The 13,399-nt window shown below is 38.5% G+C and overlaps 1 pseudogene; it reads left to right on the top strand.

Annotated features, from left to right (window-relative positions):
- Positions 1-2,852: 2,852 nt before the first annotated feature.
- Positions 2,853-7,072, top strand: LOC140692029 (small ribosomal subunit protein uS10-like; annotated as a pseudogene).
- Positions 7,073-13,399: the final 6,327 nt, after the last annotated feature.

The raw sequence follows: 13,399 nt of genomic DNA, 5'->3' as shown, positions 1-13,399 counted from the left end.
AAAGCCCTCTTTTTACAGATGAGGAAATTGAGGTTCAGAGAGGTGAAGTGATGCAGAGATTTAGTGGCAGAGCTCGTGGAAGAACTGTTGTTTTTTTTTTCAATCCAGAACTCTTCACCTTTATTATTTCCTAGTATGTAGGAGCCACATAGATCAGTTGTGGAGGTCAACCACCCCCTCATTCATGACTCTGGTCCTAAGGAACCAATAAATAATGTAAATCCAACGTGAATGATAGCTACTGTGGAAAATGTTGCTAGTAAAAATTATGCTTCCCAGCTGCAGGCTTATCATATCCCATGGAAGCTCTCAGACTTAGTAATAAGTGGGAACACTTATGATGTACATACATTTTGCAACTATCACCATTCGTAATTACTATTAGCACAGTTTTAATTGGTTAGATAATTATAATCATGGTAATTGTTTTAAAAAACAATGTCATACTTTTTTCTTTTTAATCTCAGTACTGAGTAGGTGCTCAATACGTATGTTTAGAATGAAATAAATGCTTCACTGCAATTCTAGGTTTTGCTATTCTATCCATTAGCCCATGCCTACCAGGGGAAGCTGTTCTATCCACATGCCCTGAGCTACAGGAAATCTAATGTTGTTTCCTACTTCAGCAGGAAAAACCAAAGGCTCTGACTGTGACATAAGTTCTAGTGGTATTTGTACAGTGTGCGGAGAGGGCTTGGAACATCCTACATGATCAGCACAAAGTTCCAGGCCAATGTTAAATTAAAGCATTACTGTAAGGAACTACTTACTGCAGGTAGGCTTGTCTTGTGCTTTTATGCTATCTTTTTTTTTTTTAACATTTTTTATTGAGTTATAGTCATTTTACAATGTTGTGTCAAATTCCAGTGTAGAGCACAATTTTTCAGTTATACAAGAACATACATATATTCATTGTTACATTTTTTTTTCACTGTGAGCTACCACAAGGTCTTGTATATATTTCCCTGTGCTATACAGTATCATCTTGTTTATCTATTCTACATACGCCTGTCAGTATCTACAAATTTTGAAATCCCAGTCTATCCCTTCCCACCCCCTGCCCCTTTGGCAACCACAAGTTTGTATTCTATGTCTATGAGTCTGTTTCTGTTTTGTATTTCTTTTTTTTTTCTTTAGATTCCACATATGAGTGATCTCATATGGTATTTTTCTTTCTCTTTCTGGCTTACTTCACTTAGAATGACATTCTCCAGGGACATCCATGTTGTTGCAAATGGCATTATGTTGTTGGTTTTTATGGCTGAATAGTATTCCATTGTATAAATATACCACATCTTCTTTATCCAGTCATCTGTTAATGGACATTTAGGCTGGTTCCATGTCTTGGCTACTGTAAATAGTGCTGCTGTGAACATTGGGGTGCAGGTGTCTTTTGGAAGTAGGATTCTTTCTGGATATATGCCCAGGAACAGGATTTCTGGGTCATATGGTAAGTCTACTCCTAGTCTTTCGAGGAATCTCCATACTGTTTTCCACAGTGGCTGCACCAACCTGCATTCCCACCAGCAGTGTGCTTTTAGGCTATCTTGATAATACTTCTTTGTGTCCCAGTTTCTTCTTCCTCCCATGGTACAGACCACCTGGATATAGTGCTTCTGCAACAATTCTGCTTTTCTTAATGGTGGAGAAAAGTATACGTTGATCTTCTGGCAAGTCAGTAAATGAGTAGTCTGAAGTGGCTTCGTACATATACACAATTTCTGTTAAAGCTTATGTTTCATTTACTAAATTCATGACAAGTTTTTATTCTGCTCTACCCACTGTTTCAAAAGAAAATTAATATTTGCTCCCAAATTTGGGATAAAGGTGCTTCTCAGGAAAATGTGCTATGTTTTATCTCCTGTGGCATTCTTGGGGATACCTGGACCACATGGTCAAGAGCCCAATTTGAGGATGATGGAACTAGAGAGTACCTGATGTAGCCATTCCCTGAAGCAGCTCATTGTTCTTAGCCTGGAAAGGTTATAGTCCCTGATTTCTTTAGATTTCGGGCAGTCATTTTCAAACAATTCTTAAAAATACATCCAAGTAATGTTTTCTTCAACACAAAGCTGTCATAAATGGACAATATGTAAGACAGTATGTAAGATCTGCTCTGGTTAAAGCAGGGGGGCTGGGGGATCCAGAATCTTACCCCCTTGTGTCCCTTCCCTTCTCCTTGAAAGGGGTCATTTGGGTCTCTGAATATCATTTGAAAATCATTAAAGTAGGGTGAATCCATTCTTCATCCAGATTTGGTATCTTTCATTCATTCCATATCCATTCACTTTAACAAACATTGGTTGAGTGACTACTGCCAAGCACTGTTCTGACCCTGCTGATACAGCACTGACTAAAACAGATAAAATTTCCTGCTCTCACGGAACTAACTTTCTAGTGGAGTAGTCAGCCAACTACCATGATAAATAACGCAAAATGCATTGTCTCTTAGCTGATGATAGTCCTAAGAGGAATAGCAAAACAGGGAAGGGAGATTGGAGAGGGTTAGGATATTTGTTTTGCAGTTTTATTAAGTGTGGCTAGGGAAGGTGATGGGAATGAGAAGATGAGAAAATGAATTTGAAGTAAACATTCGAAGACGATGAAGAAGGTAGCCCTGTGGAGATCTGGGTGGAAGAAGGAGCAAGGGCAGAGCCCTGAGGTGGGAGTGTGCTTGATATATTCAAGGGGCAGCGAGGCTTTCACTGTGAGTAAAATGAGAAGTTCCTGGAGGGTTTTGAGTAGATGTTGTTAAGTTCTAACAGTACCACCCTGGTTGGCTGCTGGGTGGAAAATAGACTGAATGTGGGCAAGGGGAGACCAGGGAAACCTGTTAGCAGGGCCTTGTGATAATGCAGAAGGGAAGTGGTGTTGACTTGGGACAGAATGGTGACAATGGAGTGGTGAACAGTGGTCTACCTCTGGCTGTAGGACCAGCAAGATTTGCTCTGGAGTTAAGAATGACAGTAAGGTTTTTGATCAGAAGAACTGTAAGATTGGGGTTATCTACCAACTGGAAGGGTGGGGTTGGGTGCGTTGGGGGTAAAAGGAATATCAGGAGCTCATTTCCACATATGAAACTGGATCTGTCTGTTACACCTAGGTAAAGATGTCTGGTAAGCAGTTGGACATATGGATCTTGAATTTAGGGCAAAATTCAGGCTGGAGATTCACATTTTCCTACATCCCTGAAGTAAGGATGTGGCGTATCAGAAATACATTGGCAAATTGTCTTTCTACAAATGGCCCGCATCCAGCAGGTTCACGGTTTCCCGCCCTAGGCACGTGAGGCCACTTTCCAGTTGGCATGTGTGCAGACAATCTCTCGCTCTCACCCTTAACCAAGTGGGTTAGATAAACATGTCCACACTTTCTTTCAAGGACCCCTAGGGATGACTTGTGAAGCCTGGAAACACAGTTCCATGGAACTAAGTTTCATAATCTCCGATCCAGAACATTGATTTTCAATTGCAGTGGCCTCCTGAGGGGGGAGGCCACAAAAATTTTGGAATAAAGGAAAGAAAACTTGTTTTGGTACTAAGGCTGCCTTTGTAGAACCCAGGGCCAATCACAAAGCTGGCATTGTGAATGACTTTATCAGGAGGAAATCCTCTTCAAAGTAATGTCACCGGCAGCCATGAGGGGACGAGAAGTTCGAAATGCAGCAGGCAGCCCTGCAGGAGGGGCCGCAGGTTGGCTCTGCCCAGATCACAGCAGGAATGGTTTTTTTGACTTTCATGCATAGGAATTTCAGATTCACTTAGTATCTGAGGGCTGACCATCTCCCTCTAGCCCTGCATAGCTGCATCCTGGTGTGACTGCTCAGGCCCAAGTCTAAAGTGTGGGAACTGGAGCAGGGCCACTAGTCACTCAGTACCAACAACTTTAGTAAACCCCTGCTGTCTCTGTTAGAGTGTGGGAGGGAGGGGAAGGCAGGAAGAAGCAGATGGACTACAGGAAAAAGTAGTGGGCGCTCTAGGAGGAGAGCGGAGGGTGGATTAGACAAGCTTTGAGGAGTAGGTGACATTTGGATGGTTAGTAGGATTTGGCTAGGCAGAAGCGGGGAAGGGGGCAGTCCTAGCAAAGGAAATGGCATGAGCAGCGGAAGATATCTTCAAAGAACAGAAAATTAAAGTGGACAGAGTTAAAGTACATGAAAGAGGGCATGAAAAGGGAAGCAATACAGTGTCGTGGTTAAGTACATAGTCTCTGGAATCAGGCACATAGTGGACTGAAGCCCAGCTCTGCTTTACTATGTGACATTGGGCAAGTTACTCAGCCTACTTGATCCTCTCCTCAATGTTAAATGTAATGAGTAACATTAATTGCCTAATAGGGTGTTTGTATTAAATGAGATAATCTATTTAAGTGCTTGGCACAGTTCTCCATAGCTATCCATCTTAATAGGAATGGTAAAAGAGTGAAAGAAATTACAATAAAACATTTGTAGTAGTTAGCCTTGGATTGGGGGATTATGCGTAATTTTTCTCTATTTCATTCTTTTCTGTATTTAGTATGTTTTATTTTACATGTATTCTAATACTAATAATATGGAAAACATAACAAGTTTTCACTGTTTTTAAGAATGTGTGAAAGGAAGTAGACAACAAGGAGTTTAGAAGAATAGATTGTGGCTAGGTCACCAAGCACTTTTATGGCAAGAGTTTCAAACTATGTTTCATGAACTCAAAGATTCTATAAAAGTGCTTTAGGAGTTACATAGATATTTGATTTAACTTTGTAAATTAAAATATTTACCGAAATATATATTTTGAAACCATAATAAACTACATGTTTATGAACATGTCAGAGACATTAAAATAAATTATGTTAAAGCTTGACATATTTGGATTCTTGTGCAAATAAGACATCTTACAAGATAACTGTCAAAACGTTTAGCATTTGCCGCTACATATCTGAGTATTTTCTCAATTCTGTACCACCAAAATAAAAAACAGAAATAAATTAGATGTTAAGAATGTAGTTCCCTTACTCTTGATTTCAGATTTTTCTGTTTATCAGAAGAGCCTCATTTTTCCTCATTGATCGATTTTATGATACATAAATGTCATGATTTTATTTGTTTATTTATATTTTTAATAGACTTTATTCTTTCAGAGTAGTTTCAGGTTCACAACAGAATTGAGCAGAAAATACAGAGTTCACACACAGCGCTCCCCACCCACACATATATACTCCCCTACCCTCAACATCCCTCATCAGTGTTGTGTATTTGGTATAACATGGGCACATTATTATCAACCAAAGTCCATAGTTTACATTAGGGTTCACTCTTGACGTTGTACATTCTGTGGGTTTTGACAAATGCATAATGGCATGTAGCCACCACTATAGTATCATGCAGATTAATTTCATCGCTCTAAAAATCCCTTGTGCTCCATCTACTCATCCCTACCTCCCTCCCTCTCCCCAGGCCCCTGGAAACCATGATCTTTTTATTGTTTCTGTAGCTGTGCCTTTTCCAGAAGGTCATTTGGTTAGAATCGTACAGTTTGCAGCCGTTTCAGACTGACTTATTTCATTTAATAATATGTCTTTTAAGTTTCTTCCATTTCTTTCATGGCTTGATAGATCTTTTTTTTTTACTGCACTTATATTTTTTAATTTACATAAATGTACTGTTCATTGTTTCTAAGAATGTTTAAAGCTTTAGCTTTTTAAACTTACATAGTTATCAAAGGAATAAAGCCAACCACAAAATAAGAATTAACTCAAAAAGATACATACACCCTGCTATTAAGAGCAACATTATTTATAATTGCCACAATACGGAAGCATCCTAAGTGCACATCAACAATTGAATAGATACTGGAGATGCAGCATGCATACACACACACACACACACATATATAATGGAATACAACTCACCCATAAAAAAGAAGGATATTTTGCCATTTGCAGCCTTTCATTCACTTTTTTTTTCACTTCAAAAACCAGAATTTTATAACTGGCAGAGACATTTCCATTACATCAAAAACAACAAAATACCTCAAAATAAACTTAACCCAGGAGGTTACCTATAATCTGAAAACCGTAATGATACAAAGGAATGGAAATATTTCTTGTGCTCTTGGATTTGAAGAATCAACACTATCAAAATGGCTACATTGCCTAAAGCAATACACAGATCCAGCGTAACCCCCATGAAAATATTCACGATGTTCCTCAAAGAACTAGAACAAAGAATTCCAAAATTTATAAGGAACCACAAAAGACCCCGAGCAGCCAAAGCAATCTTTCGTAGGTCTCTCTCTCTCTTTTTTTTTCCCCTCTTTCTTCTTTTTGTTCTCATTTCTTATGGTTTGATGACTAGAGAAGGTCCTTTAACATTTGTTGTATTTTAACATTTTTCCTCATTGATTGATTTTATGATACATGAATGTCATGATTTTATTTATTTATTTATTTTTAAATGGAAATACTGGGGATTGAATCCAGGGCTTCGTGTATGCTAAGCATGCGCTCTACCACTGAGCTATTTCCATCCGCCCATGTAATGATTTTAAACTTGCAAAATAAATTCATATTAATAAAATATCATTTTTATCTGTTTTATACATTGGGGTCTGTGTCAGATATTTGTCTGAGAAAGCCTTCAATTGATTTGGAAAAATAAACAAAAAATCTGGTTCTCTGAGGATGGCACAATCCCCGCTGCTGCGGGAGCCCTGTTTCGCCTGGTGAGGATGCTGTGCCGCTGCCCCGGCTTTTATAGACGCCTGACAGACTCCCCAGTAACCAGAAGTGGCAATTCACTGAATTAGAATTACCTTGACCAGCCACAACATGAAATCTTTGGTGAAGAGATATGCTGACTTACCCAGAGGCAGAGAGGGCTAGAATCTCAAAGTGAAAGGACCGAGTTTGGCTGCCTACTAAGACTCTGAGAAAAACTACAAGGAAAACTGTGGTGAAGGTTCTAAGAGGTGGGAGCCCTTTCTGATAAGGATACATAGGTGACTTGCACAGCCCTTCTGAGATGATTAAGCAGATTACTCCCATCAGTATTGAGCCAGGAGTTAAGGTTGAACTCAGCATTGCAGAGTCTTAAATAAGCCTTTTTAATAAATTGACCATGAATGACTGAAAAATTGTGCTGAACACTGGAATTTGACACAACACTGTAAAATGATTATGAATCAATAAAAAATGTTAAAAAAAATAAATTGACAGCCAGTTTTTTTTTAAAGTCTGAAAACAAGAGGAATAAGGGAACCCCTGAAAGTTTTGGGGTAGAAGAGCATAAATTTTAAATCTGTGCAGCTTATCTGGCAGCAATGTGAGCATGGGTTGCGGGGGAAAGGTACGGGCTGAAAGCAGGGAGACCTAAGTAAGAGGATCACTTCAGAAATAGAGCTAGGAGATACTACGGTCTAAACTAAGGGATAGGGCAATAGCCATGGGGAGGCGAAGATGGGTGGGAGAGGTGACGGATGTGGGGTTGACGTGACCTGACAGGCCTTGAAAACTAATTAGGCATGATAGAAGGGAATTAATGACGACATGCTAAAGTTTAAAACATAAGCCCCCAATACTATGGCAGTCCTGTCCTGTAAGATCATAGACCAAGGGAGAGCAGTAGATTTGGGGTGCAGGAGCACGAGATGATGAGTTCAGTTTGGGATACGTTGATTCCAGGTGTCTGCGGGCAGGAAAGTAGGAGAGAAATCTGATCAACAGCTGGATATATGTGTCTAGAGCTCAGGAGATTGCTCTGGGCTGGACACAGAGATGTAGATTTGGGACTGATTCACTTAGAATACATGAAGCCCCCAAATTCCGCAAAGTGTCAATAGTATAATTAGATGATGTGTTACTACTTTGGTCTGTGCTCTTCAAGGTCAAAAAGACATCATAATATCAATTTTAATGTTTTGTGTTTCATTTTAAATGAAGTAACAATTTCTCTCAGTCTGTGTTAGATACTGAGTTATTATATCTGGTGTTACATTGGGTAGTGGTTTTCCAGCTTAAATTATAGTGTGTTTACAGCAGAACCTAGGTAGACCTTAGGAGACTCATGTCAGAGCATTGACCTTGTGGAGCTAGGTAGCCCTAAGAGGAAGAGGATCACAGTTGAAGGTAATACAGCTGTATTCCAAATCTGCCACTGACTACAAGAGCCTTATGTTTCAGCAGTAGGAATATATATATATATATATCAGAATAATGTGAATTATAGACATCATGCAAATAGCTCAACACTGCTAAAGAAAAGTAGTTACCAGAGTTGTTACTGTGATATGCTTACAAGTTGGAATCTGATAAATAATGGAATTTTAGAACTCAAATGGCTTACAGAGTTATCCCAGCTCGACTTTCTGATTTAATAATTTACCCGAAGTTATTCCTGGTAGCAGAGCTCAGAAGTCAGGTCAGCCCACTGTGCTTCCCAGGACATCATATTTCATCTAATTCTATTCCTTCAGTTTGGAACTACAGTGATCCTCTAATTCAGTGGGATTTCCAGCATAGAGAGGAAATGAATGTTATCTGTAGAAGGATGTATATGTATCAAGCAGTGTTGCGGAGAATAGGTTCTTGCCTCGCACAGGAAAGAATTCAAGAGCAAGGAAGGCATGGTAAAGTGAATATAAGTTTATTTAGAGAGATACACATTCCATGGACAGAGTGTGGTCTGTCTCTCTCAGAAGGGAAAATGGCTTAGGAGATACACACTCCACAGGCAGAATGTGGGCCATCTCAGAAAGGTGAGAGGGAGAGAAGCCGAGGGGTGTGTGTGGGTGTTTAAAGTAAAAGTAGATACACAATCTGCAGACAGAGTGCGGGCCTTCTCAGAAGGTGAGTACATCAGACACAGAGCAACAGAGCCAGAGCAAGAGCGACAGAGGGAGAGCGTGAGCTGCCATGAGGTGCTGGGTTGTTAGGTTTTATGGGCTCAGAAATTTCATATGCTAATAAGTAGGAGGATTATTCCAACTACTTTGAGGAAGGAGTGAGGATTTCCAGGAAATGCCCCCCTCTGCCCACTTTTTGACCTTTTATGGTCAGCCTAGGAACTGTCATGGCACCTTTGGGTGTGCCATGAGGCTGAAGGTCTACTGGAGGTCCAGTCTTCCGCCATCTTGCTTGTATCCTGTTTGTCCTGTCCTCAATTGCTGTGTCATTCCTTCAGTGGCTGTGCCCTGCCCCTTTTCCTCCCACTTCAGCAGTGCTTGGCTTGACGTGAGATAGGTGAGGAAGCTGCAGTCATTCTACAGCCTGTTACCTTTGTGGATCAACTTCTTTTTTATTTCTCCTTGTATGTATTGGCAGATAGAACAGTTGGAGAGTGTGGATTATACAGGTGATAGCTAACTCTGCAAGGAAATTATCTATGTCAGAATGTCAAAGTACTAAAAATTAAGGAGTGTGTGATGATAAGATGGCAGTCACATTTTGAATGTGAGGAAGCTAAGCAGTGAGGCTTATCTCCCTCTTTGTTCCCCAATCTTTATTAAACCCCTCATTTGTAACATCCTGGAAATGATACCTACCTCAGAGTGGTGAATGGAAGTCCAGGCAAACTTAAGTCAAGAGGTTTTTTTTTATTAAAGCATTGAAAATGCAATTTTGTCTCAAAAAGAGGACTAATGGAAAGAGATTGGTTTTTATTAAGAATGGCACCAAGTTAGAAGCAATCAAACAGTATTGCTTCACAATAACAATATTTACAATGATCACAGTTACTTTTTCACACAGTGTCTCTCGACTTTTATCACAATCTGAAATTGTGTGATATTGAGGCTCTTTAATCCTAAAGAGGTTAAAGTAGCTTAAAGTGGGAGTTAAGGTTTGTGATGCTTAATATTTTAAACATTTTTTTCTGATTTTAAAAACAAAATATAATCATTGTAAAACACTATAAAAAAGTACAGGAAAACGTGGGAGAGAAAATAAAACTCATAATCCCATCCCCTTTTGTGATACTTGATTTCTTAATGATGACATTCATGTATAAGAAGAATTTCTTTTTAAAATTGAAGTATAGTTGATTTATAATGTTGTGTTAGTTTCAGGTATACAGGAAAGGGATTCAGTTATTTATAAGTGTGTGTGTATATGTGTGTGTGCATATATTCCTTTTCAGATTCTTCTCCATTATAGGTTATTACAAGATACTGAATATAGTTTCCTGTGCTACACAGTAGGACATTGTTGTTTATCTATTTTATGTATAGTAGTTTTTTATTGCTAATCTCAAACTCCTAATTTATCCCTCCCTACCTTTCCCTGTTGGTAACCCTAAGTTTGTTTTCTGTCTCTGAGTCTATTTCTGTTTTGTAAATAAATTCATTTGTATCCCTTTTTTTTTTAGATTACACATATAAGTGATATCTATCATATAATATTTGTCTTTCCCTGATTGACTTACTTTTCTTAGTATGAGTCTCGTTTCTTTTTTTTGGCGAGGGGAGGTGATTAGGTTTATTTGTTTATTTTTAGAGAGGTTACTTGGGATTGAACCCAGGACCTCATGCATGCCAAGCATGTGCTCTACCGCCCGAGCTATATCCTCCCCCTAGTATGACAGTCTCTAGGTCCACCATCTATGTTGGTGCATACGGCATTACTTCATTCTTTTTTATGGCTGAGTAGTATTCCATTGTGTGTGTGTGTGTGTGTGTGTGTGTGTGTGTGTGTGTGTGTGTGTATAGCTCACATCTTCTTTATCCATTCACCTGTCAACAGACATTTAGGATGCTCCCATGTCTTGGCTACTGTAAATATTGCTGCTATGAACACTAGGGTGCATGTACATTTTTTAATTTTTGTCTTTTCTGGATATATGCCCAAGAACAGTATTGTTGGATCATATGGTAGCTCTGTTTTTAGTTTTTTAAAGACCCTCCATACTGTTCTCTATAGTGGCTGGACCAATTTACATTCCTACCAACAATGTAGGAGAGTTCCCTTTTCTCCACATCCTCTCAAGCATTTATTATTTGTAGACTTCTTGATGATGGCCATTCTGACCAGTGTGAGGTGATACCTCACTGTAGTTTTGATTTGCATTTCTCTAATAATTAGTGGTGTTGAGCATCTTTTCACTGGCCTATTGGCCATCGCTATGTATTCTTTGGAGAAAGTCAATTTAGGTTTCTTTTCTTTTTTTTTTTTTTGATTGGATTGTTTGGCTTTTTTGATATTGAAATATATGAGCTGTTTGTATATTTTGGAAATTAAACCCTTGTCAGTTGCATCATTTACAAATATTGTCTCCCATTCTGCAGGTTGTCTTTTCATTTTGTCTATGGTTTCCTTTGCTGTGTAAAAGCTTGTAAGTTTAATTAGGTCCCATTTGTTTATTTTTGCTTTTGTTTCCATTCCTCTAGTAGCCAAAAAACCCAATATATAATCATTGTAGAACAGTATAAAAAGTACAGGAAAATGTGGAAAAGAAAATAAAACTCACTCTAATACCCTTTTGTTGTACCTATTTTTAATGATGGCATTCACGTATAAGAGGAATTACTTTAAAAACAGTAAACATTGAAATTCATGAAGTGAAACTGTGGGCAAAATTGGTGATCATTTTTCTTTTATGAGTTCAAATGTTATCCATCCCAGACTGATGGGAAGGACACAGTGGCCCAGTATCCTGCAGGAGAGTTGCTCAGAAAAGTGATCTTTTGGGCCTGACAGCTGATAGGACACACCGTCATTGTTGGGGTCATTATGGTGGTAGAGCAGGCTGGTTCTGGACCAAATCTCATCCTGACTGTCTCTGTCCACCCATCTCACCTTTAAGTTAATCAGTTGACATGTATTTATTTATTTGTTTTATGAGGGAGAGACAATTAGGTTTATTTATTTATTTATTTTTGGAGGAGGTACTGGGGATTGAACCCAGGACCTTGTGCATGCTAAGCTTGTGTTCTACCACTTAAGCAATACCCTGCCCCACCCCGACAAGTATTATTGAGCAGAACTGAGCTAGGCATAGATAGAGATAGAGGATAGACAAGCCATCAAGATAAGGCAGGTTCCCTGCCTGTATGGAGATTAAAGACTAATGAGTGATAAGCGTTAAATAATCATCCAAGAAACAGTCATAGCATAAGTGCTCCTCTGTGATTTCCATTCGGAATGCTCTCCTTTTTGTGTATTGATAATACTGAGTGTAAAAAGAGGGCACTAATGAACTCATCTACAAAACAGAAACAGACTTGTAGACAGTAAACGATCTTATGGTTACTGGGGAAAGGCAGTGGGAAGGGATAAATCTGGGAGTTTGAGATTTGCAAATGTTAACCACTATATACAAAAATAGATTTAAAAAATTTCTTCTGTATAGGACAAGGAACTATATTCAGTATATTGTAATAACCTTTAATGAAAAAGAATATGAAAAAAATATATGTATGTATATGCATGACTGGGACATTGTGCTGTACACCAAAAATTGACACATTGTAACTGAGTATACTTCATTATAAAAAAAACAAAAACAAACAAACAAAAAGCCACCCTAGAATGTCTTTACTGTTAAGACACAGATGCATGTTCAAGTACTTAAAAAGGATGTGTCATAATATCTGCAACTTACTTTCAGTGGTACAGAAGAAAAAATATACATGTAGACAATAAAATGTTAATCATTTAATTCCAGTGATAAGAAAAAGACAAAAGTACTGAGTGATATGGTTTGCCTGTATAATCTATTACATACAGGATATTCCTATGCACATGGTGCATTTATATATATAGTACTATATGCAAATTACCCATGTTGTATTTTGGGGGAGATTTAAATGATTGATAATGGTAATTCTGACTGCTATTTTCATTTCATGTGCTGATTTTAGACCCTCAATCCTGGATAAGCTGAAACTTCACTGTGATAAGGGTTGGCAGAGAGGAATGCAAGGTGCTAAGAGTCAAGATACCCAAAGATAACTGTAGCAGACCCTCACTGCTTCCACTCTCCCAGAGACACTGGGTAAATACTAAGAATAAGAACAATTTTTTAAAAAATCTAGTTCCAAGGCAGCAATTAAGCTTTGCAGAAAAAGAAGGTAGGAATGGAAAATTGAAGAGGTATCTCAAGCAGTGGTTCTAGTTCAGAAATGTTCAACCCCGTTTTTCTTACAGAGCAGCTCTTTGTTTCATGTCTGATTTCTTCTACATGAATAATTCCCATTCTTGTGTTCAGATGCAACAATCCAGCATTCATTGTCATGATAAAAATAGAAAACGTCGGGCATTGATTTTTCACAGCAGTTAGTCCCACGTTTGTTTTCTGATTTCTTGGGTATATACAGGCAAAACAGGCAGGGCGGTAATATGGAACAGAGTGCCTCATGCATTTAATAGGAGACAGTTGCTTTGGCAGTAAGATGTGATGAAGGATGCTGTCTTATTTATTTATTTATTT

Source organism: Vicugna pacos, chromosome X (assembly GCF_048564905.1).
Source record: "Vicugna pacos chromosome X, VicPac4, whole genome shotgun sequence".
NCBI lineage: Eukaryota > Metazoa > Chordata > Mammalia > Artiodactyla > Camelidae > Vicugna > Vicugna pacos.
Note: the sequence above shows the minus strand (reverse complement) of the source record. Positions and strands in the feature narration are given on the sequence as shown.